The following is a 25339-nucleotide window of genomic DNA, read 5'->3' as shown; positions in this document are numbered from 1 at the left end:
CTGGTTTTGCCAAGTTCCATTTGTGTGCCTGGCTCAACATTGATGTCCAAGTTAAGGCAAATGTAGCACCCTATCCTTATTGGACACTCAGTTCTATTAAAAGACACAAGAAGAAAATAGTGCTGCCTATTGAGCCTTATTTTTTAAAGATTCTTTGGCGCTAACTACTTCCTGATTCAGAATGCTTTTGTTTTGTGTGGTGGGAGGTTATGTGGATAAAAGTCTCTTTCCTTATCACAGGTTAGATTTAAATACTCACTGGAACCTTACAGCTTTGTTAACCTGTCTCAACTGATTGTAAAATTCTTTGAAGGTCTCTGTGTTTTGATCATTTACATAAATTACATTTTCCCCTCAGACAGAATGTTTTTGCTTTGACAAATGTTTGCTAGTTTAGAGGCCTGCTGTTTAACCAGTTATTTATTAACTATTTCAGACATTTTTAGACATGAAAATGAAGTAGATATGCTTAAAATTAGTCTTAATCATAGTTTGTTACTCTTTCAGCAAAATAGTATTATATAATTTGGAAGCCATTTAATAAGTCAGAACTTGATTATGAATTATTTAAAAACTCAGTTATTTCTTAGTATTCCCTGAAACATAGATTTGATACCAAATTATTATACACATTAGTTCTAGTTTATTTATAAATGTAACCCAACCCATAATAAGTATGTATTTTTCCATATTATATTTCCTGTGGAATTGGCAGCTTATTTTATTTTTTCCCATGGACCCGTGTCTTGTGGCAGTTTATTTTAACTATGATTTGACATTATATTTGAAACCAGAGATTGCTTAGTGAATTAAAATCAGTGGCCTGAAGAGTCTTATAAAGCTGGATGTAGCAGTGCTGGGAATTTAGTTGGTAGATTATTTCAATCAGTGGCTTCAAAACTTTTTGAAACTTTTCAGCATAACCCTTCAACTTTCACGTTTAATAAAACCTCTATATTATTTACATGTTGCACCTTACTAGTATATTAGATACATTTTAAAGCATCCAATAAAGAATTTTTATAGAGGATGAGGTTAAAAGAAAAAATGAGAAGTTTTTCCTTATTTTCTTTCAGGACCTCAGTCCACATACTCCCTTGGAGGCCAGAGGCTGCCATAGTTCAGATTACAGAGAGGAAAATGCATCCCTTTCTCTCACTGGTGTAATGCAAAATTGAGGATCTAGATGGGAAAATGCGGATTGTTTTGTATCAGCTATCACTCATGCTGAAATCTAGGTAGAGGAGCATATGTTCCGAAGGGTGGAGGCAGCAGGAGGTGGCACAGCTGATGGATGAAGCCATGCAGCACCCTTTCCCTTGGGATGGGCTGTTCTTTCAGTTAATTGTCAGCTCAGCTGACAAAAGCTCCTACGAGGGAACTGAATTTACAGGTTGACTCATTTCTCTGTAGAGGACCTTGACTTTTTTCCTGTTTTATTTTTTGGCTTTGGAAAAATAGAAGAATATTAAGTGTGACAGCAGAAGACTTACCCCACGAATTTAATTCTGCAGAATGTTATGTGGCGATGATAACCTGCTATTTTTTTTTTTTTAAACTGGCTTGGGTAATAGGTGGAATAAAGCAATCAGTGGTGTTATTAAAGCACTTCTTTGATCTAGCTGGGTATTGGCATTTTCTTACGTTCTTCAGCCTGCCATTCTTCATGTTGACACGAAAACCTGAAGGAAACGTAGTTCAGTGGACTTGTTTCTCATTGGGGCTTTGTGGTCCTGTGTAATGCTAAATCATATTTAGTCAAAATTACCTGTGAAATCCCTCGACTTGCTCATAAAGTAAAGTTTAGTCAGACTGCCCTTATTAAGAGCCCGTTTTCCTTCCAGAGTTGGAATAGATTTCTGTGTTTTGGATGAGGACCACATGAAGTAGTTGGCTTGTATTTAGAAGCTGTGTTGTACAAAAACTCTATTTCTTAGATCCCACTTAAGGGGCTCACACTGGAAGAGGCGTGTGGGAATGTGCGCAGTTGAGAGCACAGTAGATTTGTGTTTTCCATCTCACTCCCTGTACAGCATATGTTCACAAAGTAAGACTGGTGGCTGGAGCTGCCTGTATGAAATGTCAACTGTCATCTTTCTCTGTTTTCCATGTTCGTGTGTGCTTGCTTGCTCTCTCTGCTGGATGTGTACGGTTGAATTTCTGAGTATAATGTGACTCCTCTATACTAATAAGGAATTCCTTTACTCACACCTGTGTTTAAATATTTGTGATTGTTTGAAAAAACTTTTTATACTGTGTGTGTTGTGAGTGAGATTGTGCTCATTCCATCCTTTTTTTTTTTTTTTTGAGGTGGAGTCTCACTCTTTCACCAGGCTGGAGTGCAGTGGCATGATCTTGGCTCACTGCAACCTCCGCCTCCCGGGTTCAAGCAGTTCTCCTGCCTCGGTCTCCCAAGTAGCTGGGACTACAGGTGCGCGCCACCACGCCCAGCTAATTTTTGTATTTTTAGTAGAGACAGGGTTTTACCATGTTGGCCAGGATGGTCTCCATCTCTTGACCTTGTGATCCGCCCGCCTCAGCCTCCCAAAGTGCTGGGATTACAGGCGTGAGCCACCGCGCCCGGCCCCATCCTACCATTTATTGAGCAGCTGTTCTTTGCTAGTGACTGGGTACTTTATATAATTATTTGTAAGCCTTAAAATAGTATTGCAAGGTGGGTAACATTTCCTTTTAGAGATGAGGGAGTGTACGTAGAAAGTAGTTATTTTTTGGTCAAGAGAGCATACTTGATAGAGCCTGTCTCTGAGCTTAATTGCTTCTGTGTTGCTTGTTAATTCTTAGGAACTTTCATTCTATTGTTTACTCTCCAGGAGTTTAATCAAAGGCCTACAAACCTAAACTACAGCAAGTCTATTCTGTAATGTAGTTTTTTTTTTTTTTTTTTTTTTTTTTTTTTTGAGACAGAGTCTCACTCTGTTGCCCAGGCTGGAATGCAGTGGTGTCATCTCAGCTCCTTGCAACCTCCACCCCTCAGGTTCAAGTGATTCTTGTGCTTTAGCCTCCTGAGTGGCTGGGATTACAGGCATGTGCCACCACACCTGGCTAATTTTTGTATTTTATAATTTTGTAGAGATGGGGTTTCGCCCTGTTGGCCAGGCTGGTCTCGAACTCCTGACCTCAGGTGATCTACCCGCTTCAGCCTCCCAAAGTGCTGGGATTACAGGTGTGAGCCACCGCGCCTGGCCTGTAAAGTAGTTTTGAATTAAAAAGAGTTAATATAGGCTTAGTATTGTGAATTCATATGCAAATGTTTGGTGAAGCTGAAAGTCACTGAAAGGAAGACTCTAAGAAGGTAAGAGAGATCTTTGGACCTACTTAAGCTACTTTTAACCTTTTCTAACCCATTGGAATACCTAAAATCCTTTCCCTTCTTGGATGTTATTTGCAATTGCAGAATAAATTAAATGTTACATCTGAAACCAAATCAATTTTAGATTATGCTCCCTCAGCCACCAACACTGTTCCTCAGGTGGTAAAGATGACACAAGGAGTGAAGGCGATGATGGCTGCACTAATTATGGAAGCCAGTATGTATTGAACATCCTTTGTATGCTAGGCACTAGTGAGTCCTTTACATGAATCATCACATTTAATCTTTCAGTTAATCCTATGAGATAGATTATTTGACTATCCTCATCTTATAGATGAGGAAACCGAAGCCATGGATATGTTAACTAATGTACCCAGAGTCAGAGCCGGGAAGTGGGGGACGGGGGAGTTCAGCCGCTGCAGCCCGACTTTGAGTCCCATAATCCCTCATTTTGTCCCACAGAGCAATATCAAGTTGACTTTTCCAAGATCTTGTAGCTATTTAGTGACTTCTAATCCTTTAGTTTTATAGAATTGTTTGGCTTCTTCATTTGATTTTAAAATGTTGTAACAAACTTAATCTATTTTTGCATGATGATTTTTTAAAAAGTGGCAGACACTCATTTCTTAGGAAAGTAGTTTTGATTCCTTTTTTTAAAAAAAGTTTTCTCCTACGTGTATTTTGATAGTTTTGCTTCTTTTATTTATTTTTATTTTTTATTTTTTTTTGAGACGGAGTCTCGCTCTGTCGCCCAGGCTGGAGTGCAGTGTCGCGATCTTGGCTCACTGCAAGCTCCGCCTCCCAGGTTCACGCCATTCTCCTGCCTCAGCCTCCCGAGTAGCTAGGACTACAGGCGCCCACCACCATGCCTGGCTAATTTTTTATATTTTTAGTAGAGACGGAGTTTCACCATGTTAGCCAGGATGGTCTTGATCTCCTGATCTCCTGACCTCGTGATCCGCCCGCCTTGGCGTCCCAAGATGCTAGGATTACAGGTGTGAGCCACCACACCTGGCCTTGTTTTTTTTTTTTGAGATGGAGTCTCACTCTGTTGCCCAGGGTGGAGTGCAATGGCGCGATCTCAGCTCACTGCAACCTCCACCTCCCAGGTTCAAGCGATTCTCCTGCCTCAGCCTCCTGTGTAGCTACGATTACAGGCATGCGCCACCACGCCTGGCTAGTTTTGTATTTTTAGTAGAGACAGGGTTTCACCACGTTGGTCAGGCTGGTCTCCAACTCCGGACCTCAGGTGATCCGCCTGCCTCAGCCTCCCAAAGTGCTTGGATTACAGGCGTGAGCCATGGTGCCCAGCCTAAAACAATTTATTGAGGTTTAATTTATGTATTACAATATAAACTGCACCCATTTGAAGTGCACAATTCAATGAGTTTTTGACATGTATACGCTGGTGAAACTGCCTCCAAAATCAAGACACGGCACATTTCTATTACCCCATAAGTAGCTTGAGAGAGTGTTTTTTTTTTGTTTGTTTGTTTTGTTTTGTTTTTTTGAGATGGAGTCTTGCTCTGTCGCCCAGGCTGGAGTGCAGTGGCGTGATCTCGGCTCACTGCAAGCTCCGCCTCCCAAGTTCACGCTGTTCTCCTGCCTTAGCCTCCGGAGTAGCTGGAACTACAGGCACCCACCACCACGCCCAGCCAATTTTTTGTATTTTTAGTAGAGATAGGGTTTCACCGTGTTAGCCAGGATGGTCTCGATCTCCTGCCCTTGTGAGCCGCCCGCCTTGGCCTCCCAAAATGCTGGGATTACAGGCTTGAGCCACCGTGCCTGGCCCAGTAGTTTTGATTCTTAATGACTGTTAGTATGCGGACTATGGATAATGAAAAAACTATATTAAAAATAGAAATTTTGTACCTGTGTGTAACTTGAGCATTAGGCCTGACTTTTATATTCAGGGCAAGGGAGAAAGAATGTATTAAACACAGAGCACATTCATTAAAGAACCTCCTCTTGTTTCATAATCAGTTTGGTGTTCACATCTTCATCAGGTGAACTGCTATAAGGTTTCTGCATTTTAAGTTAGTATTTTTAAGGCCTAGAGCCAGAAATAATTATGCTAACGCAACTTTCTGAATTCACAAATGACTATTTCATAATTACGTATATTAGTACTCCATATATATTGTCCAGACTGAAAATTCTTTTGTTTAGTCATTAATTAGCTGTTTGACTTAAAATATAACTACTGCATTCCCTGGTCTCTGGATCTAGATTTCACTTGGCATTCTTCCAAAGCCAAACTAATGCAGCACCATGAACCTTTTTTAATGAAAATGTTCTCCCTAAATATGTTCAAATCACTTTTATGTGTTACTATTTTCGAACTAATGTTCTTTTTTTGTTTTTCCTGTAATACACAGTTTCTCTAGAGTAAGCAAACAAAATAGAATTCTAGTTTGTACTGATCCTTAAAGAAAGTTTCATCAGATGTTTTTTAGTTGGTGGTAGCTTTAGAGTGTCATATTAAATGCATTTTTTAATGGTAAAAATGTCTATGTAGAGAGCAGTATAGGCTGATACATTCTAAGCCACACCAAAGAGTCTGCAGGAGAAAAAACAGAACAAAACTTGAGTAATAATTATAATGCTTTTTATAGGAGGAAACTTACTCTTTAAAAATCTTGAGTACTTTTTCCCCCCAACTTTTTATGTTTAGGTAAGAAAAATGGACTTTAATACTGTAAGAATTATTAAATAATAATTAATTTCAACTATTTTTAGCATCAAGCCACCTTTTTTTTTTTTTTTTTTTTTTTTTTTTGAGGCAGGGTCTCACTCTGTCACCCAGGCTGAAGTGCAGTGGCACAATCTTGGCTCACTGCAACCTCCACCTCCTGGGCTCAAGCAGTCCTCCCATGTCAGCCTCTGGAGTAGCTGGGACTATAGGTGCTCACCACTATGGACCTGGCTAATTTTTTGTAGAGACAGGGTTTCACCATGTTGCCAAGGCTCATCCAAACAACTGAGCTCAAGCAATCTGCCTGCCTTGGCCCCTCAAAGTGCTGGGATTACAGGTGTGAGCCACTGCACCTGGTTACCTTACCTTTTACAAAATTTATTTAATCTTTTTTTGGTGTCGGTACATAATCTTGAGTGTTTTTTGTGTTTTTAATTTTTTTTCCTTTGTGTAACTTTGTGTTAGGTCTAGGGCTGTAATTTTTCAGTGATTGGTTTTTCTAGTGTATTTATATGTTATCTCTTTGAAATATAGACACATTTTTGGGGATCATTTAAGACTCTTCAGACTTCCTAAATGTGAGCTAAGCTGAAAAGCACCAGTACTCTAATCATAAAGGCAGGTGAGATATTTCAGTTTTGATGACTTGGAAAGTCAGTTAACCTTTAGGTAGAGCTTGGTTTTGTTTAGCTTTTGGCAGGGCTAGTGGTTTGAACGGTCCCAGATCATTTTGTTCCAGGCAGGGCTTTTCTGATTAAATTGCAAAAATGAAAATGCATATAAACAACACAGAGAGCCAAGTTTTAAGAGTGACATTATGTGACTTTTGAACACAGTATATGGTACGAAGTTTCAAATTAAATGTGATACTTGTGTAGCAGTTAGGTTAAATATAGTTCCTCTGTTTGCTTTGCTAGTGTGAAGTGAGATACATAATACTGAAATCCAGGTAGGCACAAGCCTGGGGATCAGACAGCCTGTGTCAAGTGCGCAGTGCCTCAGCAGCAGCAGCAGCACTCCACAGGATATATTGAAAAGCTGGGGCGGAATGTCCTCCCACATAGGTGAGGGGAGACAGGTGAAGGCAGGTTTGACACTGAGGAATAGTAAGAGAAGTAAATTGCACCCTCAGAGTACAGCAATATTTATAGCGTTTGAATAAGATGTTAAAGAACATTTTCTTTTAAGGAAGAAATTCCTGTGGGTCTTTCTCAGTTTCAATCTAAACTAGTTTTATTATACTATTACTTCAGTATGTGGCACTTACCTGGCCATTGTCAGTGTTCAATAAATATTTGTTGAATGAATTAATTACGTAAAAACACAAAAAACTCAGTATAAAATTAATTCTTGGAGTTCTTTTGCAAATATAAAACTCAGATATATGCATTACATAAAACGAAATTACAAAACTAATAAAGTTTTATATTAACAGGGTTAGTTAAATGCAATAGATGATGTTTTGCCAAAACTAAATTGTCTCTTGCAACATGAGTATCATACTGACTGTTCTCAAGCAGGTTCTTTTGAATTTGGCATGCGGTACTATCTTGTGTCCTGCAATTATTTTATACTGAGAAGCTGTTTTTTACACAGCAAAGCATTTGTATAAGTCTGTCATTAGGCCTTGGCACAAATACATCATTTAGTTTTAAATTCACTTCTGGTTTTTCTCATTAGCCCAAGAAAAATTTAAATGACACTACTGGGTACTAGGGGAAATGTAACCACAAATCACAAACTTGAGCAATGAATTTGTGTGTTAGAACACACTTGGTTCAGGTGTTACTTTTTCAGACTATACAATAAATTAAGATGCAAAGTTAAAAATTTTTTATGGACTTACAGCCCCCTGATAATACTTCCACAGAGCCTCAGTTGAGAAGCACTGCTCTCTTGGAAAGGGTGCAGAGCTGGTGTCAGAAGCAGATTCGAGTCTTGGCTCTGCTGCTACTCAGCTGAGTGTTGAGTAAAGCACTTAACCTACTTGGCGTCTCTTGGGTCTTAGGTGATGGTGCTTGGTGACCTTTGAAGATTTGTCTTTGAAGATTATTGTTGCTTTTGAAGGTTTTCTTTAGGAATGTTGGACTTTCCAGGGAGGCTTGGGTCCAGCTTTGGAGTTTATTTGATTAATTTTTTTTTGTTTTACTGTTAATCATCTTTTTACTTACTTTTAAGTTGTACAGTTTAGTAGTTATTTTTTATTTATTTATAAATTTAAAAATTTATTTTTTAATTTTTATTTTATTTTTTGTTTTTTTAAAAACCAGAACATTTACTGCATGACTAATTGTTGAAATTCTTAAGCTGATTGAGGTGCTCCAACAGCTGCCCTCTTTGGTTTGGGTGTTGTTTCCTCATGGAATCCATGCCTGAATCTGTGGTGTACAATTTTTAGGTGCCTCGTTCGGCCAGTCCTGGTGGCATTTTGTCTTTTAGCCTTGGCACTCCAGTTACACGTCCTCCTGCACTTGGCGGGGTAGCCACATTTGCTACAGGTCAACTTCTGAAGGTGGTAGCCCTTTACGCCACAGCGGTGGCACAATGTGTGTGTCCTATTGCAACGCTTTCTGAACGGTCATCTTGCTTCTGCGGCTGAGACCAGAGAGACCTTTTTAATTTTTTGTTTGAGACAGAGTCGTGCTCTGTTGCCCTGGCTGGAGTGTAGTGGCGCAATCATAACTCACCGCAGCCTCGACCTTCCGGGCTCAAGCTATCCTCCCACCTCAGCCTTCTGAATAGCTGGGTCTATAGGCGTGTGCCCAGCTAATTTATACATTGTTTTTGGAGATGGAATCTCGCTCGCCATGTTGCCCAGGCTGGTCTTGAACTCCTGGGCTCAAGCAGTCTTCCTGCCTCAGTCTCCCAAAGTGCTGGGATTATGGGTGGGAGCTCCCGCCCACACTCGGCCAATTCAGTAGTTTTTAATACATCTACAAAGTTGTGTAGCCGTCGCCACTACCTAAGTTCAGAACATTTTTCATCACCCCGCAGCCTTCTGGACTGAGTGGAGTCAGCACGCTCAGGGGTTGGCAGCATCTTTTCAGGGGGCTCGAGGTTCTTCTTTGGTATCTTTTCAAGTTTCTATACCTGTCTAGTACTGAAGCTGGAATTTGGAGATTGACCTTTTGTCCAGGTCATAACTTAATATGCTGTTTCCTGAAACTGCTTTTAAGAAATGTTAAGGTGCAAATGAGGATCTAGTTTGGGCCCACATTTTTCTAAGTTGGATGAAGAGCAGTTGAGTGGAGTTTCTGGTTGCACTTGAGACTCTATAATGTGCAGACAGTTTATTGGTGGAGTTGCCTCAGGATAAAAATACCCAACTCTTTTCAGTAGTGGGTGGGAGACTTTGGGTGATGGTGATTTCCGTAAAGGAGAGGCTGAGCCTGGTTGGAAGGAAAAAGGAAGAATGTACGGAGAGGTTGGCATTCTTTAGCTGAGTGGATTCAGGCTTGAGCTGGAGTCAGAATCACCTGGTAGGCTTGTTCAAACACAGGTTGCTGGGCCCCATCCCCAGAGTTTCTGCTCTAGTAGGTCCTGGGTGGGGCCTGAGAATGTGCATTTCTAACAAGTGCCCAGGTGAAAGCCCACTTAGAGGAAGAATCTCAGCCTCCTGGAAGTGTGCTCTAATTAACTTCACTGGGCTGTAGGCTCAGCTTTGCTGTCCCCATACCACTCATGCATGTTTTGATGTGCTTTGCTACATAGGTTACAGTTGAGCTTTCTAGAGCTTTTTTCTCATGTCTTTAGCTAGTAGGCACCTAAAAGTTGTGGAATGCATAGGTTTTATTTTTGGTATTTATCTGAAGTATCTGTTCATGTCTTGACATACAGGAAGCTCTTTTAAAGTTTGGGTGGCACTGGAGAGGGCATATAGAAGCATATTCTAATTTTTCAATGTTTTTTGAAAAGGTAGCATGAACAATAGTCCCCCCACTCCTTCTTCATATCCATTTGGCTCAAGTAGCTGAAAACAGCAGAACCCTAAAGCTGAGTGTCACAGTCTGCCTGCCTACCTGCCTGTCTGCCTATCTACCTGCCTACCTAGCTACCTGCCTACCCATCTTCAAGTCTTTTCAAATACTGCCTCCCCCAGGTTTCTGATGATAAATTCTGTTATCTTGGTAATTATGAAGTTCTTTTGAAGGTTTTAAAAGAAGCTCCTAAAAAATAACCTAAGTTTTACAGTATTAGTGCTTTTAGAAAGCTGGAAGAGCAAGTGAAGAAACAACAAAAAGAAATCCTTTCTAGATGGATGAGAAACCACAGATGGTTTGGGGTGAATGCGATGAAATAGAAATGTGTGTTTGGGAGAGTGTTTTCTCTGTAAGGAAGAATATTCTCTGTAAGGAAGGCAGGCTATGTGGCTTTCATGAGGTCTTCTTACAAGCTTCTGTGGTAATGTTCACTGGTCTGGCGAAGGGGGTAGACTTGAAAAAATTGTAAAATGGCGAGAACCTGGAATTTACATTTGGGGAGAAAGCAAACTGGGAGGCCCTTCATCTCTGGGGAATTGGACAAGGTGAAGCAGGGTCCACACGTGTGTGTATGTGTGTGTGCATGTGTGCGTATGTGCATGCATGTGCACTCATCCAGGTGGGGCATCTGCGGTAGCACTGAGGTGGATTCTGAGGCAAGCTTCATTTGGCCCTGAGTTCATTTTATTGTGACTCCAAAGAAGTTCATGGGGGAAATAAAGGCTCTTATGTGCAAGAAACAAAGAAGCAGAAAAGTCACTTGACCTAGGCTAGAAAAGGTGGCCACCTCTAGTCTATAGTCAGAAGAGAAGCAGCTGTTCAGAGGGGCTGAGACAGGTAATGCTGGTCCCAGGCCAAGCCTCCTGAGGAAAGAGAACAACATTCCGAAGTTCTGTGTGTAGCTCATACCCTGAAGGAGTTCTCTCTCTGTTTTTTTTTTTTTTTTTTTGAGACGGAGTCTCGCTCTGTCGCCCAGGCTGGAGTGCAGTGGCGCCATCTCGGCTCACTGCAAGCTCCGCCTCCTGGGTTCACGCCATTCTCCTGCCTCAGCCTCCCAAGCAGCTGGGACTACAGGCACCCGCCACCACACCTGGCTAATTTTTTTGTATTTTTTTAGTAGAGACAGGGTTTCACTGTGTTAGCCAGGATGGGCTCGATCTCCTGACCTCATGATCTGCCCGCCTTGGCCTCCCAAAGTGCTGACCGCACCTGGCTGGAGTTCCCTTTGAAGATCACTGTGTGTAGCCCTGTAGGAAGAGTCAGAAGGTCAAGGACAAGGCGCCGAGGTTCCCACCCTTTTAGTGCTTTGTGTTGGGGAGTGGAGGCTGTCCAGAGAAGCCGGCCAAGGGGAGGCTCCCCCTGGGAAGATGGGGATCTTTTTTAGGAGGTGCTGCAAAGGGACACTTTTTCAGAGAGACAAGGGGAAAACACTTGCATATATTTACTTCTTTAAAAGTTAAGAAAGTTAAAAGAATGGGAAAATGCCATCTGCTTCCCATTTCTGAGAAAGGGTACATTAAAATAGCTTGAAATTAAGCAGAATCTATAAAATTAACGTCTGAGTATAGTCATTTCCCGTTTTTCCTGACACATCTTTCAGCTGTGTAGCAACAGATCCGCATTCCTGGTGTCAGAAGACAGTTGTTAATGTGCTAGTTAAAATTTTATTTTATTTTTGTACTGTTGAGCAAAATTTAGACTTAACTCTGTTTTATTTAAGAAGCATTTTTGTTAAATGCTTTAATTATTATTAATCAAATTTTTTTGTATTTAAGCAATTTTCAACAATCTATTCCTCAAGCAATTCAGAGAACCTGCTGTGTGGTGATTATGTATTTTTTATTTCATAAATGAGGGTAGTGAGGCATAAGTGTTTTGGAATTAGCATTTGTCATCATCTAATATACTGTGTAAATTACATCTTTTCACTGTGTATTGTCTGGCTGCCACTGCTAGACTCTTAAGTTCCAGGTGGACAGGGATCTTATGCCAGGTGGACATGGCATACATGTATGTATGGCAGGCACTGTTCTAAGTATATACAATAGTCCCTGGAGTGTCCAGGGACTGTTCATTGAATGAATGAGTAAAGACTTCTATCAACAAATATCATTTAGTCTAGTGCTCAAGTGGGCTGCTAATACTCTGTTTCTGAATTAAACAGTCTGGCTTGGTGATAGTCACTGATAGCACCAAACAGATCCATGGGAGCTACCCCAGAAAAGCTTGTGATGCAGAGGAGAGGAGCAAAATATGCGCTCCCTGCGTGCGAATGGATTCCCACAACCACGGAAGGGAGAACTGTGGCAGACATGCTTGGTTCTTCATCTCAGACTCATCAGTCAGGGAAGTCACTCCTGTTTAAGGGGTGAATGAGGGTGAGGCAGGAAGCCAGCATGTCCGCTGTGAAGGAGCTCTTTCCAGGTAGAAGCATGAAGCCCAGGAAAGGCAATTTATACAGCACATCACCAATAGAGAGATGGCCAAACCACTCCGAACTCTACCATCTGAAGTCAACAGTTCCCAATTGTGTATCTTTAGATTTTTTTGTTTCAGATTTCTTTCTGATATATGTATCTACAGATATTTCTCTGTGCCAGTGTGGGCATTTTTTCTATATTAACCCAGAATAGGTTTACTGTACATGTAGTTCTTATAACCTGGCTTTTCTCTTAATATGTTATATATATGTTAGGCCTTTTTTGACAGTGATCCACAGCATCATGTTTGTTTGTTTCTTGATTGACTGAGACAGATTCTCTCTCTGTCACCCAGGCTGGAGTGCAATGGTGCGATTATAGCTCACTGCAGCTTCAAATTCCTGGGCCCAACCCTCAGCCTCCTGAATGGTTAGGACTACAGGCATGGGACACCATGTCTGGCAACGTTTTTTATTTTTTGTGGAGACAGGATCTTGCTGTCTTGCCCAGGCTGGTCTTGAATTCCTGGCCTCAAATGATCCTCCTGCCTCAGCCTCCCAAAGTGCTGGGATTACAGGTGTGAGCCAACATGCTCAGCCAACATCATGTTTATTGACTGTTTATTAATATTCCATTTAATTTTGGCTGGGTACGGTGGCTCACGCCTGTAATCCCAGCACTTTGGGAGGCTGAGGCGGGTGGATCACAAGGTCGGGAGATCGATACCATCCTGGCTAACATGGTGAAACCCTGTCCCTACTAAAAATACAATAAATTAGCTGGGCGTGGTGGCATGTGCCTGTAATCCCAGCTACTCGGGAGGCTGAGGCAGGAGAATCACTTGAACCCGTGAGGCAGAGGTTGCAGTGAGTCGAGATCGCGCCACTGCATTCCAGCCTTGGTGACAGAGCGAGACTGTCTCAAAACAAAAAACAAAAAACAAAAAAACCCCCAAACATTCCATTTAATTTAATGCCATCATTTATGCATTCAGCAATATTTTTGAGGCTCTACTATGTGCCAGGCACTAGTTGGAGTTGCTGAGGGTATAAGATGAGGTTCTAGTTCTCATGGAGCTTATCGTTTAGAGGGAAAACAATACAAAAGTAAACAAGTAGGTGAGGATTTCAGAGCATGCTAAGAACAAAGTAGAGCAGGGTACTGAGGCGTGAGCATATTAGTAGATTTTGTAGGAAAGGCCTTTCTTAGAAAGTTATATTTAAGCTGAGAACTGAATGATAAAGGAAAGCCAGCTGCTTGAGGATCTGGGGGAGGAATATTCTAGGCAAAGGTAATAGCCTGTGCAAGGGCCCTGAGGCAGGAATGTGCTTGCTTTGAGGAAATGTGAAAAAAAAAGTTGTTGATTGGAGCAGTGTGGGGATCTGGCAGATGAGCTGGGTGAGGCAGGTAAGGGCTAGATCATGTTGTGCCAAGTAGGCATAAAGAGTTGAGATTTTGGGTCGGGTGCAGTGGCTCATGCTTGTAATCCCAGTACTTTGGGAGGCCGAGGTGGGCAGATCACCTGAGGTCAGGAGTTCAAGACCAGCCTGACCAACATGATGAAACCCCATCTCTACTAAAAATACAAAATTAGCCAGGCGTGGTGGCACATGCCTGTAATCTCAGCTGCTCGGAGGCTGAGGCAGGAGAATTGCTTGAACCCGGGAGGCAGAGGTTGCAGTGAGTCGAGATCGTGCCATTGCACTCCAGCCTGGGCAACAGGAGTGAAACTGTGTCTCAAAAAAAAAGAGTTGAGATTTTGTTTTAAGGGCAACACGAAGCTATTGGAGGATGAGCTGTTAGGAAGTGAGCAACATAATATGGAGTTTATGTTCAAAGGCTTTCTTTGGCTACTATGTGGCAGTCAGGGGAAGCAGAGAGACCAGTTAAAAGTCTGTTGCAGTAACTGGTGATCTTGGTAAGAAATGACGGTGGGGGTGGAGGGAGTGAGAAGTGGATGTATTTCAGAGGTGGAGCTGTCAGAGTTCATGGGATTGGATATAGGGGGTAAAGGAAAGGAGAAATTTTGTGGCCTCAGCCACTGCGTTGGTGCTGGGGCTCGTCATTGAGACAACGAAGTGGAGATCAAGGTGTTCTTCTGGGATGTCCTGGTTGTGAGATGTCTGTTAGACACCGGAGTGATGATGTTGAATAGGCAACTTCCAGAAGTCTGGGGAGGGGTCCTGTCTGGAGATAAAAATCGGAGAGCCGTCAATGCACAGGTGACATTTAAAGCCATAGACTAGGTGAGATCACCTGGGATGCAGAAGATAGATGGAGAAAGGGAGACTAAGCCCCGAGCAGCACAGGAGGAGCCAGCACCGGAGGCTGCAGGGGAGCCAGGGAGGCAGTGCTGAGGCAGGCAGGTGTGAAGTGGAAGCTGGGAGAAGGACATGTTTAAGGAGGGTGCGTCACTTTTATGTTTGCTACTGTAACCAGTTATCACAAATTTAGTGGCTTAAAACAACAGATTTCTTAACTGTTCTGTAGGTCAGTCATCTGACATGGGTCTCACTGGGTTGCCATCAGGGTGCCAGCAGGGCCATGTTCTTTGTTGGAGGCCCTAGGGAGGAATCTGTTTCCTTCTCTGTTCCACCTTCTAGAGTCTGCTTAATATTCCTTGGCTTGTGGCTCCCTCCTCCATCCTTGATGCCAGCAACGTAGAGTCTTTGTGACCCTGCTTTCTTCTCATTCACTCACTCTGACCTCTTCTGCCTCTTTCTTCCACTTTTAAGGACCCTTTTAATATGCCGAGTCCACCTGCATAATCCAGGATAATTTTCCTATTTTAAGGTTAGCTGATTAACAACCTAAATTCTATCTTCAGCCTTAATTCCCCTTTGCCTTGTAATGTTATTTATTTACAGGTTCTGGGGATTAGGGTGTGTATATCTTTGGGGTTCCTGTTCTTCCTTTCACAGAGGGTATCACAAAGGTTACTGGGAAGTTGGGTAAAATGACGGAGAAGTCGTTGTTGGATTTGATCAACTGATTAGTAACCTCAATGGGTGGTTCCAGTGGAGTGTTAGTGTGGTGGCCCATTGGGAGTGAGTTGAAGAGCCAGAGAGGTGAGGACATGGAGGCTACACATCTTAATGGTTCTTGGTGGCAGTTTTGCTGTGAAGGAAAGTAAATAGTGGCAAGAATTACAAAGGAAAAGCACAGAGGACAGCTCTGAGAGGATGAAATGGGAGACGGAATGTGGAGCAGAGGTTCAGGGACGACTGCTGGAAGGAAGGGGCATTAGTGTAGCGTCTACTGGAAGAGATTAACTGGATGAAGAACCTGGAGTGAAACCAAGAAATGGTTTATAGAGATGGGGACATATGAAAGTGGAATTCACAGGATTATTTTTAATAGAACAGCAGAAGGTACTGATGACTCCTGTTGCTTGCGCCTGGGTCAGTGGACAGGATCCTTGTCGGCAGCCACTACAGGACCCACAAGCCCACCTCAGATGCTGTCATTCCATGGGTGGTTGGCCAAATCTTTGAAGTCAGTGTAGAACCTCTGCCCTTTCTTCCTGGGGAACCTGGATCAGCCATGATCTTGCCCAGACTCAGCACCATGGTGGAGGGGGCATCTCCTTTCCTCTCCTGCCCCTCAACTACTTCCCTTGCAGTTCTACTCTTCTCTCCTCACCTGCTAAATTGTAGGCCTGCCTCCATTTCTTTCTTTACTTTGTTACGTTTTAATAACATTTATTCACTCCACAACATGCTCACAGAGGTGAAGACCAAGTTAGTGCAGACCCATTCATTCCTGGACCCAGTGGCTCTCAAGTGGGGGAGGTGCTGGTCTTAAAGGGTATTTAGGAGCAAGTGGGCGTCATAGTGAATGTAAAAACGCCCCCGCTGTGAGGCTTAGAAGAGCCAGGCCTCCTCCTGCTCCTAGTCCAGTCAGTGCTCCTTCTTCATATGGGTGGTTCGCAGCCCTGCTGCATGTTAGACTCACCGGGACAGATTTGTAAACATATCACGGCCTGGGCCCTACCACAGACTAATTCAACTGGAGTCGCAGGGATAGGGCCCAAGCTGAGGATTTTAAAAAGCTCCCTAGGAGATTCTGAAGTGCAGCCAGGGCTAAGAACTACAGCCTTAAATCTACTGTTGACTGCTTTCAAAAGAAGTCTTCACTGTGATTAAACAAATTGTGGTTAAAAGTAAGCAAAAGGGCCAGGCGTGGCGGCTCATACCTGTAAATCCCAGCCCTTTGGGAGGCCGAGGCAGATGGATCACCTGAGGTCAGGAGTTCGAGACCAGCCTGGCCAACATGGTGAAACCACATCTCTATTAAAAATACAAGAAAATTAGCTGGGCATGGTGGCGCATGCCTGTAATCCCAGCTACTTGGGAGGCCAAGGCAGGAGAATTGCTTGAACCTGGGAGGTGGAGGTTGCAGTGAGCCGAGGTCGTGCCATTGCACTCCAGTCTGGGTGACAAGAGCAACTGTCCATCTCAAAAAAAAAAAAAAAAAAAAAAAAAAAAAGAAGGAAGCAAAAGGAAATCTGGAGGGGAACATTTGTAATAGGCAAGTGGTCATTATTAAATGTACAGTTACATTATTAAAATGTAGATCATTTGACACGTCTGAATTTGGATTAAAACTCCTAAGCAGTATAAGGTACTCAGAGCTTGGTATCTGGTAGGGCACAGTTTGTTCATTTCTGTTTTTCATGTTGCCTTCTTTAAGTTCATTTCTGTTTTTCATGTTGCCTTCTTTACACTTTTTTCCTTTCTGAATAGCCTGATACGATGAAGCAGCTATTTGCAACATGTGGGAATTATTTTTTCTTCTTTTCCTCCCATAGTCTGTCTCCATCTTTTAGCTGCTGTTCTTTCTACACCTTAAGGTTCTTAAATCTCCATTCCATTCCCTACCCAGTCTTGGAACACTGTGAGATGAGCATTCCTGATAAGTAGTCATCCAATTTGGAAAGACACAGTATTTTACAAGGTGATCAGTTTCTGAGGAATTTCAGTTAGAAAACTTTGTATTTTTGGTTTGGTCAGGGAAAGATCTAGAAAAGTGATCAAGAGGTTAGTTCAAACCTGATATGGGGAGTTCTCAGAATAGAGATTGGCTGTTAATGGTCTCTTATAATTTTTTCCTTGAGGATAGTTTTATTAGTATGAGAGTAACTTAACCATCCTCATTGTACATTTCCAAACTTCTTTTTTTTTTTTTGAGACAGAGCCTTGCTCTGTCACCCAGGCTGGAGTGCAGTGGTGTGATCTTTGCTCCCTGCAACTTCCGCCTCCTGGGTTCAAGCAGTTCTCCCGCCTCAGTCTCCCAGGTAGTTGGGATTACAGGCCTACAATTTAGCGGGTGAGGAGAGAAGAGCAGAAGTGTAAGGGAAGTGGGATTACAGGTGGGGCAAGCACCACCATGCCCCGCTAATTTTTGTATTTTTGGTAGAGGCAGGGTTTCACCATGTTGGCCAGGCTGGTCTCAAAGTCCTGATCTCAGGTGATCCACCTGCCTCAGCTTCCCAAAGTGCTGGGATTATAGGCATGAGCCACTGCGCCCGGCCCCAAACTTTTTTATACTTCTCTATGACATTGACATACTCCCACAACAGCTTCAGTATACTTTGAAAAATATTTCATGATGGTTAATCTCACTTTGCTTTCTAACTTTCCAAAATAATTGTTTTCCTCTTACTCTACTTACTGATGTACAGTTTTCTTACTGTTTGTTTTTTTTCATACTATTGATCTGTACCATTGAATTGCTTGTGATTTTCTGTAAACTGATGCCAGTCTTAATGTTTTAGGCCTGCACCATCCTACTGTTGCATAAGATTGCATTGGAAATAAAATGTAATCTTTAGTCAGGTTGACTTCTTTAGTTTTTTAGTTCTTTAGTTTTTGAAATGAGTCAGAAATGTTATATGTATGTGGGTAAATGTTATATGTATGTCAGGTATCTATGTATATGCATGTTATATGTATATGAGTAACATGTTATATGTATGTGCACGTTCTGTGTATATGGGTAAGCATTAGATGTGGCTGTAAGAGCACTGTAAGAATTGTACTCTTACAGTAGTGTGCACAATTTAGTGTACAACACTTAGGGTTGTAAGGGTCTGCTTGCTGGATCTGGCAGCCTCTCCTCCTGTTCAGTGCACCTCCAGTGCCTTCGAGTTAGTTACACTTAGTTTTTTTACGATGGTTTGGAGAATTTAATGAATTAATGTACCTTTAGCAGCTGATACACCTACAGCATCTAATAGGACACATTGCACAATGTTAGTTCACTTGCCCCGTGTTGATATGTGTAGTAAATAGATACACTAGATTTCATTAAAAGAACTGTTTATCTAAAGACACCATTAAGTGAATGAAAAGTCAAGTCATAGAGTGAGATTGACCAACATAGGCTTATATTCAGACTATTTTAAGAAGTTCTACAAATCAGTGAGAAGAAGACCGACAACCCAATAGAAGAATGAGTAAGAGACTCAAACAGGCACTTCACGGGTCAGTAAACTTAGGGAAAGGTGCCCTACCTCATTGGTCATCAGAGAGATGTAGAGTGTATTCCACAGTTAGATGCCCTCATATATCTGCGGCCAAATTAAAAAAGACACCATCAGGTGTCAGCAAGAAAGAGAGCAGGGGGAGCTTTCATGTATTGCTGATGGGAATCTACATTAGTTTAACCACTTTGGGAAACTAGAATTATCTATGAGAGTGGAAGATTTGCACACCATAAAGCCCAGCAGTTCTACTCCTTATGTATATTCTTGACAGACTGTACAGCTGTGAAAACTAATGAATTGATGAGTATTCAAGAAGCGAGTAACTCTCACAAACATAATGTTGAGAGAAAGAAACCAGACACTCAGAATATATATTGTTTGATTCTGTATACAGGTTCAAAACAAAGGCAAAATTAATTTATGGTGTTGCAAGTCAGGAGTTGTAGTTACCTTTGGAGAGTAGGGAGGATATATTAGCAGGGCTGCTGGGGTGTTGGTAATGTTCTTTCTTGATGATAGGTGTGTTACACATGCACACATACACACAAATGTACTTACAATTTGTGCTGTTTCCTGTTTGTATATAATATTTTAATGAAAAGTTCACTGAAATGGGGCTGGGCACAGTGGCTCGCGCCAGTTATCCCAACACTTTGGGAGGCTGAGGCAGGCAGGCAGATTGCTGGAGCCCAGGAGTTCAAGACCAGCCTGGGCAACATGACAAAACCATTGCATTACCAAAAAAATGCAAAAATTAGCCCAGCATAGAGGTGCGTGCCTGTAGTCCCAGCTACTCGGGAGCCTGAGGTGGGAGAATTGCTTGGGCCTGGGAGGTGGAGGTTGTGGTGAGCTGAGATTGTGCCACTGCACTCCAGCTTGGGTGCCAGAGTGAGAGAGACCCTGTGTCCAAAAAAAAAAAAAAAAGTTTACTGAAATGGTATATGGTGTAAAATAGATTATTGAACAGCAGTGAGAAATGAGCAAAATACAGCTACATGCAGCACCATGGAAGATTCTCACAGAATGCATACGATCAGATTCTAGTTTTCTAAAGTTCAAAGAGTCAATGCAGTTATTGTTTAAGGACACATAAGTAACTTGTGGATATCAGTCAGGATTCAGTCAGGGAAGCAGAACCACTGTATTATGTAATAAGGGATTTATTTTTTATAGCAATAAGATATTTTACAACTGTGGGGAAAAGCTGGAAAAATAACAGTCTGGAAGGAGGAATTAGAGGACCAGAGAAGAGTTGCGAAAGCACCTCTCCTGAAGCACCTGCATGGGTGGCTGAGTTAGAACTTGTGGGAGGCTCCAAGAAGCCAGGCATGAACAGCTGCTAGAGCGGAACCACAAAGGATAGCTGATGAAAAAGTCTATGAAGAGCTATTACCTCTGCGTAGCAATCACTTCTCTAGGTCTGCTGTCCAGCAGCTGATGGTCCAGGGGCTTCCGTTCGCTGACAAGGCCGGCAGTTGGGGGAAGAAGCTAGTGACAGAAGCAGCACGTGGACAAGCTGTAACCCTCTGGCATCTCCGTTTATATCTGCTACCACCTCTAACTACCTCGGCCCTCAGGAAGTAATGGTGATTTTACTTTTCGCTTTTTAAATCTTGTCCAGATTCAGGGAAGGGAATCCTGAGAAAATTCTAGCTTAACCAAATCGAGTTAAAAACTGCCATAGTGATGGTTGCACAACTCTGTGCATATATTAAAAAATATACTTTAAGTGGGTAGACTTTATGATTTGTGAATTATATCTCAATAAAGCTGTTATTTACTTAAACAAAACTGCCACATGTTGAAAACTTTAAAGAAACGATGTTACCATGGATGATTTAAGTGCTGCTTCTTGGAGATATGGAAGTTGCAGTTTAGTAACTGCTTCTTAGCAGGTTGTATCTATGTTACTCTACACTGCTATTCTTTGGAAAGCTAGAGGGTAGTAACTGTGATCTGTTTGTTAATGACAGACCTCAAGGTCTCCTGACAGGTCTGGGAATAAGTTTTGAAAATAGGTTAATGGGATATTCTATTAGTCTGTTCTTATGCTGCTAATAAAGACATACCCGAGACTGGATAATTTATAAAGGAAAGAGGTTTAATGGACTCACAATTCCACATGGCTGGGGAGGCCTCACAATCATGGCAGAAGGCAAAGGAGAAGCAAAGGCACATCATACATGGCAGACAAGAGAGAATGTGCAGGGGAACTCGCATTTATAAAACCATCAGATCTCATGAGACTCATTCACTACCATGAGAACAATATGGGGGAAACAGTCCCCATGATTCAGTTATCTCCACCTGGCCCCGCCTTTGACACATGGGAATTATTACAGTTCAAGGTGAGATTTGGGTGGGGACACAGCCAAACCGTATAAGATACATTTTCTCACTTTTCACCGTGTATATTTGGTTTTAAAATTTGAACTAGGATTTCTTTGCTTATACTTCAAAGTAGGTTTTTCAGATTCATTAAAACTTTCATATCAAATCTGTTTTGATAATCTGAGATATTCTCATCATCTCAAACTATTGGAAAATGCCCTTATCTACTCTCCATTTACGTGGAGCCACTTTTTATTTGAATGTTTGTTATGGCTCTTTTTATTCTCTTTATAAGGAGACGATTGCCCAAATAAAGATATGCAGCTTTCCTGCCTGGGGCTGTAGTTGTACCATGGTAAGGAAATGGATATGAAGGTTTTTTTAAAGTTCAAAAACAGAGTAGCTTGTACCCTTTATATGCAAAAACTGGAAACATTTTTAGCTGTAGTTATGAAGACTTCTAGCTTTTTGTCAATTTTTTAACTAAAAGGAGTCCCAAAACACAGGTTATTTTTACATGGATTAAATTTATAATAAAGAATCATTAGTATTACTAAACCACATTGACAGAATTCTTGCTAAAACTAGGCTAGACAGACAAGGATGGATACTGAAGGTTGACACTGAAGGCCTAGTTGGGAAGAGGATTCAGAGGAGCTTGGCTAGAGTTTGGTCAAGGAGACCCTCTTGGTCAGTATGTAAGTCTGGTTAATTGGAAGTAAATAAAAGGCAGCCATAGTCTTGGAGGGAAGACAGACATAAAAAATGATTGCAATATGGTATGATAAGAGGTATAATAGAATTATAAAGTATGTATGTATAAGATATATCTGCGGCAAAAAGGAGGCAGTGATGGTCTGCTTGAGCACATGAAGGCTGGATTTTTTTTTTTTTTTTGGAGACGGAATCTTGCTCTATCGCCCAGGCTGGAGTGCAGTGGTGCCATCTTGGCTCACTGCAACCTCTGCCTCCTGGGTTCAAGCTGTTCTCTTGCCTCAGCCTACCGAGTAGCTGGGATTATAGGCTTGTGCCACTACACCTGGCTTATTTTTCTACTTTTTAGTAGAGATGGGGTTTTGCTGTGTTGGCCAGGCATGTCTCGAACTCCTGGCCTCAAGTGAAAGATGGATATTTTTAAAAAAAATGACACTAAAGCTGTATTTTGAAGATGATTAGGAAGTTTACTAGGCGGACAAAGAGAATCAGCAAGAAAACTTTCTGGGCTGAAGGTACTACGTTTAGTCAAACTATTAATACTTTCCTTCCTGTGCAAAGGAACGAAAGAAGGAAGTAGTTTGAATTGCTTGGATAATTCACTATGGCTAGTTTAGGGTTTAAGGAGAGAGATGGTTGAGTTAAGGTTAGAGAGTAGCAGCTAGATCATAGAAAGCTATGTATGTCACATTGGGTTTAAATTTTTTTTTTTTTTTTTTTTTTTTTTTGAGACGGAGTCTCACCCTGTCACCCAGGCTGCAGTGCAGTGGTGTGAGTTCGGCTGACTGCAGCCTCTGCCTCCTGGGTTCAAGCAATTTTTCCTGCCTCAGTCTCCCTAGTAGCTGGGATTACAGGCGTGCACCACCACCTCCAGCTAATTTTTTTTTTTTTTTTTTGAGATGGAGTTCCCCTCTGTCGCCCAGGCTGGAGTGCAATGGCGGGATCTCTGCTCACTGCAACCTCTGTCTCCTGGGTTCAAGTGATTCTTCTGTCTCAGCCTCCTGAGTAGCTGGGATTACAGGCACGCATGTGGTGCCCAGCTAATTTCTTTTTTTTTTTTTTTTTTTTTTAGTAGAGACGGGGTTTCAGCATGTTGGTCAGGCTGGTCTTGATCTCGTGACTTGTGATCTGCTGCCTTCGGCCTCCCAAAGTGCTGGGATTACAGGTATGAGCCACCGCGCCTGGCCTAAGATTTTTATTTCTAGTAGAAAAAGAGTTTCACCATAGTGACCAGGCTGGTCTCAAACTCTTGACCACAGGTGATCCACCCGCCTCACCAGCGTGCTAGGATTACAGGCATGAGCCACCACACCAGCCTGGGTTTACATTTTAACAGATTTTTTTTTTTGTCGTTTTCTTTGAAGGTCTCACTCTGTCTCCCAGCTTGATCATAGCTCACCATAGCCTTCAACTCCTTGGCCTCAAACAATCCTCTCATACCTCAGCCTCCAGAGTGGCTGAGACCACAGGGGTGCACCACCATACCTGGCTAATAGTTTTATTTTTATTTTGTAAAGACAGAGTCTCCCTACGTTTCCCCGGCCTTGAACTCCTAGCCTCAAGCGATCCTCCCATTTTGTCCTCCCAAAGTGTTGGGATTATAGGCATAAGCTACTGCACCTGGCCTTTTACCACAGTTTAATCAGAAGAGGAAAATGAGCAGATTTTTATTTTATGCAGTTACCCCGTGGACCATGTAGAGAATGGTTTGGAAGAATGCTGGGAGTCTGGTGAGGAATCCATCCCAGAGGTAGTAACTAAGACCTATTTTTAGGCATTGGCAGTAGCGAAGGATCTGATTTGGGAGGTAGAGTCAGTAGCATTTATGTGACCTCTAAGATGTGATGGCTGTCACACTTTTTCTCTACTCTGTTAGGTTCAGTACTTGGGGGCCTTTGAATTAAACTGACAAGTGATAGGTTAGCAAGAGAAAAGGTAGATTTTAATCTTGTAAATACTTAGGGGAGTTCACAAATAAATGTGACTGGAAAGAGTTGTTAGAATTTGGGGTTTATGCACCATCTTAATAGATGAAGAGGAGAGGGAGAAAGGGTATTTCCGGGAAAACAAAGAACTATTTGGAAAGATAAATGGGCCCTTAGGAGAATAAATGGAAGCTATATATTTTTGTGACATTGTCTGTTTGGTTGTCTTCTCATCTCAGATGATTAGAGTTGCCCCTGTGGGAAAGGATTTATGACAATTGAGTTCTTTGAGTTCTTTTGGGAGGCTCTGCTTTTAGGCAGATAAGGGGTTTCAGGAACTCAAATGCCTTCAGCTCAAAATAATTTTTATGCTATAGTGGCTTATTCTGGATCCTTCCACGGTGAAGGAGAGGAGAAATTCCTGAGATTCTGGCTTGAGTGATGGTGGTACTGTAGATAATGAAATACATAAAGAAGAGCAGGTTTCAGGACATATTGTATTTTTATTTGTATGGTTGAGCTTGGAGCACCTGGGGAACATCTTAGAGATCCTAGAAAGCAGGTGGATGTAGATTTGGGACCTAGAGAGAGCTCAAAGAAACTGAGAGTACAGATAAAATTTTCCTTGGAGAGTAGGAGAATGAGAGAAGAAAGAGCTTCTAGAAATGAACTAAAGGAGGCTGGAAAATGAGAGAGGATGAATGAGAGAGGGGACATAGAAAGGAAATTGAGCTTACAAAGGAGACTAAGAAGGAATAGTTGAAGATAAGGGGAGCTGGGAGAGTTACAGAAACCAAGGAAGGACATAGTAGCAAGGAGAGTGAGTAATAGGGATCAGCAGTGCCAGACTGCAGAGTAAAATTATAGAAGTGTTAAGAAAAAAAAAAAAAAAAAAAAAAATATATATATATATATATATATATATATTTAGTATATGATAAAGGTACAGTTTTGAGGAGAAAATGGAGGGCTGTTTATTTAAATGGATTTGTGACAATTGGCTTACCACTTAAAATATATTAGGTTAGGCCGGATGCGGTGGCGCATGCCTGTAATCTCAGCACTTTGGGAGGCTGAGGCAGGAGGATCACCTGAAGTCAGGAGTTCAAGACTGGCCTGGCCAACATGGCAAAACCCCGTCTCTACTAAAAATACAAAAATTAGCCGGATGTGGTGACGCACGCCTGTAATCCCAGCTACTTGGGAGGCTGAGGCACGAGAATCACTTGAACCTGAGAGGTGGAGGTTGCAGTGAGCCAAGATCATGCCACTGCAATCCAACCTGGGTGACAGAGCAAGACTTTGTCTCAGAGAAAAAAAAAAAAAAAGTTAAGTCCCCACCTCATGCCTTATACCAAAATAAGTCTAAAAATTAAATGTAGAAATTGAAAATAGTAAAAATATTAGGAGAAAATATGGGTCAATATTTACTTTGTGTTCAAGTTAGGAAGGACCA

The 25339-nt window shown here is 41.9% G+C and overlaps 1 protein-coding gene across 17 annotated transcripts in view; it reads left to right on the top strand.

Moving 5' to 3' along the window:
- CAMTA1 (calmodulin binding transcription activator 1) overlaps positions 1–25339 on the top strand; it is a 980974-nt gene that overhangs the window by 40773 nt on the left and 914862 nt on the right. The window lies entirely within an intron of this gene.

Source organism: Pongo pygmaeus, chromosome 1, assembly GCF_028885625.2.
Source record: "Pongo pygmaeus isolate AG05252 chromosome 1, NHGRI_mPonPyg2-v2.0_pri, whole genome shotgun sequence".
NCBI lineage: Eukaryota > Metazoa > Chordata > Mammalia > Primates > Hominidae > Pongo > Pongo pygmaeus.
This window is presented reverse-complemented; position numbering and strand designations above follow the sequence as displayed.